We start from the raw sequence: 4,946 nt of genomic DNA on the forward strand, positions 1-4,946 counted from the left end.
TTGGTATATTCATTATGAAGTAGTACATTCAGGTTTCATATTTCTTAAAACTACAATAAATAAATTAGTTCCGGATTTAAAATTTCCGGATTTTCCGAAAGTGTGTTTACACGGGAAATTTAGTTTTCCTTACAGCAGAAAAAGGTTGGCTAATAATCAAGGTAATATTGCGGGAACACTTAATGTACAACATGTCAAAACAATATTAATTCTGTCTTTGGGAAAGAGATATTTAATCTCAAATAAGTTTCAGAAAAAAATGTCATTTTGGGACCAATATCATGATATTTTGCAATTCTAAATTTTTTATTTTAAGTTGTTACCATGGTATTCACAGGTCTATAAAACATGGAAAAAATAAGTTTACTTATCCTTCAGAGTTGTATTAAAATTGCAAATGTTATTATAGGTAATGTGTAGGGTTAACTGGCAATGTTTACATATCTAAGGGCAATTTGGCTATATTGCAATAATCGTAGCAACTATCATTTTGATGACTCTGGTTTGTCTCGGCCAGGGGACGGCAACCAAAGCCTTCCTCACAGGGGCGAACGCTCAACTAAAGGCCAACAGTGAGGCATTGTCAAGGGAAACACTAGGAAGGTCATCATGTCGGAGGTCAATGCCAAATGGATAGGCTCACCTGGTCAACAATTCAACAAAAAGAACTTCTAAACCACCGATTAGAATTTAACCTAATTTGAATATAAGCATCTGTAAGTGGTGGGGATTACAGAAGCTACAAATAGTGGACTTACCCCTTAGGGGCCCCGAGTGGCGGAGCCAAAAAGGAGCATTCAGCTTTTTTTTTTTTACAGAACTTCAAAGCATACGTACAGCATTGAAGGGCAGCTCTAAAAACAGGAAAAACGTATTTCCTATGTAACTTTTGCAATAATGACTCATATAGACAAGTGAGCTATTCAGGCCCTCATTGTTTAGAATTCAGTGATTGATTTCGGACTTTAATCAATGTTTCAGGGGATTCAATTTGACCCGACATTGTCGATCATGGAGGAGATATAATAAAATAGTGCATCGGCAAGTAGAGGAAAGAATGAGAAAATAAATTGTTTTGTTTAATTTGTATACTTTTATTTATTTCTGCCTAAATATTTCATGTTTTGTTCTATATTTTACAATATCTTAACAGAAAAACAAAGGGTAAAATATTGGGGATGGCCGGAAAGTTCACGTTATACTTAATCATTGCTATACGATTCATGTTTACAATACAAACACATGCTAATATAAATGTTGTAGTGATTTAACATAAAGTATCGTTTATCTTTATCGTCTAATTTAGGTCAATCTAATTAAAATCTAGATGGTCATTCTCACTACATTACATGACACGTTCATGTAACGTAGTGAGAATGACCATCTAGATTTTAATTAGATTTTATTTAGGTAAACATTCAAATATAAATAACGCAGAAATTGCATCGATTACTTACGATGTATTGGCACACTCACTCCGACCGCATCATACGTGATAGAGCCTCAAAACATACAACCCACTTTGAGCGACATTTTTCGCTGGTTTAGAGAATAGGGCATCCACGTCTGTAAACACCACTTTCCTCCACTGATATTTAACCCAGTGTCTTTTTACCTTACATCAACACACACACTGTTGTCTGTTTACTTTCGAGATAGTGATATGCTTTGGAATTTTGCGATTTGTATACACTTCCTTGTGTAATATTGCAAACAATCTTACATCACCACTCACGTCATTAAATCAAGGCCGGTAACTTCTCGGAATGTTTTTTTTTTTCTATTTCCCTTCGTTTCAAATTTCTTTATAATTTTTGTAACGGTAGAATGCCTTATTTCAAATGTTATTGCCACTTGAGTAAATTGTGGTCCATATTCAACTCAAGTTACCATCATTTTCTAGCATCTGTTGTCAATCTGGATGTCGTCCGATACTTATTTATACCCGGTGTCAGGGTGTCATATAACCTCAAAACTATTCCAGTGGGGTTTCAATGCTCTCGATGTAATACCTTCTGCGCATGTTACATTAAAACCAACGAAGCGCAATTTTGATTATGACGTCAGCCATTTCTGTTTCCATATTTATGGCACGGTAGTTTTTAAGTATTACCTATCCAAAGACGGGTAATGTCTCTGTAGCAAGGCGACCATTCACTAATGTTTGCTTTAATCGAGTGTACATATTTGTCAATGTAGTCACTATATTCCTAACAATTACGCTTGAAATAATTTTGTGGAAGTGATACTGCCGCTTTTACGGTCCATTACCCGATATTCCTTTATGTCCACGAACCCAGTATGATGCAATTTCATTTTAAACGATCAGTATAATGTGACCTAAGGAAAGGTTATGTTTAGTCAGGTGTAGCTGAAATAAGAGAAAAGCCCCACCTGCATGTGCGAAACTTCTCGTAGTATTGTAATGTATAACTCCAGCACGAAAAAAAAAAAACCAGTCATCTTTACAAACTGACATGGAGATTTATTTGCCATGAAGTCTGTTTGAATACGTACACATGCGAAATATTATAACTGACACAAATTCAAATGAGTATGTAGAGCTCATAAATAATGCATGATTGTCCCTGTACGTATATATATGTCATCTGGGAAAACCAATCTACCACGAACGGAGCTGGACGCCTATACACCTCTAAAAGGTATATGTATTATTTTTTTCATTCACACGCATATATCAACTTCAAATATAGACTTTAATATGTTGATGTGAAAAGGTTATCGGCATAATTTGTTTTGTTTTTTTAATGGGTGCATAAAGGCAAGAACCTAAACAGGTGTGAACATTGTTAATACTTGTATTGTGTTTACTATATATAAAAGTACTATTTGGGGTTGAATTTAAGCTTGTTTTAATGCTTTTGATTAATGATCGTTTTAGTTTCTTTTTCTTGTAAACTTATTACCAATAATTGAATAATTAAAGATCGGAATATGTAAGTTTCATCATATAGCCTTGGCGACATTACCTACCGTTTAGGATACGGTTTGTTATCATTCATTCAGTAACAGGTACATTAATGTATATCCTGTATTCTAGATCCATCTGTTATACACTAACATCAACTCCTACTTAGGCCTAGCGCTCAGCATATTGGGAGTGGGACGCCGGATGGGGTGCAGGTAGGGTGTTAAAATTGTACCTGCTGTCCCCATTGCATGATCGTAAGAGGCGACTAAATTAGGGATCTTATATTTTCTCTTCTTTCTGAACAATTTTGATCCTTATGTCTCCCTTGACAATGCCTCACTTTTGACCTTTATCACTGAATCACTGGAAGACATCGATATAAGTCTTATTTGACTTCTTTGATGTATCTTGACGTTTTCCCACAGCTAATGAGTCTATTCACAAACTTATATGTACACTTAAAAAGTTCTAAAATACATAATGTATATTATCGAAGTTGGTCATAAAAAACTGAGGAACTTTAGGTGAGCGTCCCCCCCACCCCCTGTGAGTAAGCTTTGGGTTTTGTCCCCGGCCTAGACATACCAGACTAAGAGTCTTTCAAAATGGTAGTTACTTATGGGGCGCCGTTTTACTATTTATTCCCATTTGGTTTGGTTTGGTTTGGTTTATTTTGTTTAACGTCCTATTAACATCTAAGGTCATTTAAGGACGGCCTCCCGTGCGTGCGGTATGTATGCGTGTGTCGAGTGCGTATGTGTTGTGTTATGGGAGGCTGTGGTATGTTCGTGTTAAGTCTCCTTGTGATAGGCCGGAACTTTTGCCGATTTAAAGTGCTATCTCACTGGAGCATACTGCCGAAGACACCCAGCAGCACACCCCACCCGGTCACATTATACTGACAACGGTCCAACCAGTCGTCCCACTCCTAATTTGCTGAGCGCTAAGCAGGAGCAGCAACTACCATATTTAAAGACTCTGGTATGTCTCGGCCAGGGGACAGAACCCAAAGCCTTCCTCACAGGGGCGAGCGCTCAACTAAAGGCCAAAAGTGAGGCATTGTCAAGGGAGACATTAGGAAGAAGAAAGTTGTCAAGAAAGAAGAGAAAAGATAAGATCCCAAGTTTAGTCGCCTCTTACGATCATGCAATGGGGGCAGCAGGTACAATTATTCCCATTTGGTGATATCACCTATTCGAATAGGTGATATCACCTATTCGAATGAGTGATATCACCTATTCGTTTCATAAGTGATATCACCCATTCGAATAGGTGATATCACCCATTCGAATAGGTGATATCACTCATTCGAATAGGTGATATCACTTAATGAAATTAATAGGTGATATCACTCATTCGAATAGGTGATATCACTCATTCGAATAGGTGATATCACTAATGAAACGAATAGGTGATATCACTTATAAAATTTCATAAGTGATATCACCTTTTCGAATGAGTGATATCACTTTACGTTAGAATCAATACAAACGACTGCTCCCCGTAGTCTAGAGCAGGCCAGTGGATTTTTTTATAAAAATAAAACGTTTCAATTAATATGCATATAGACTATCTTAAAAAAAGTCATCTTTTTGACATTTTTTTAGTTACCATTTACAGTCTAAAATATTTTAGTATACATATTATCCTGTTTCTTACGCGATAACTTTTGTTGCGGAACAGTACTGTTGAAATAAAAATGGCGGGCATACATGGTATGCTGAGCGCTAAGCAGGAGTAGCAACTACCATTTTTAAAGACTCTGGTATGTCTCGGCCAGGGGACAGAACCCAAAGCCTTCCTCACAGGGGCGAACGCTCAACTAAAGGCCAAAAGTGAGGCATTGTCAAGGGAGACATTAGGAAGAAGAAAGTTGTCAAGAAAGAAGAGAAAAGATAAGATCCCAAGTTTAGTCGCCTCTTACGATCATGCAATGGGGGCAGCAGGTACAATTATTCCCATTTGGTGATATCACCTATTCGAATAGGTGATAATCTGATATCACCTATTCGAA

The sequence above is a fragment of the Pecten maximus genome, chromosome 4 (genome assembly GCF_902652985.1).
Source record: "Pecten maximus chromosome 4, xPecMax1.1, whole genome shotgun sequence".
In the NCBI taxonomy this organism is placed as follows: Eukaryota; Metazoa; Mollusca; class Bivalvia; order Pectinida; family Pectinidae; genus Pecten; species Pecten maximus.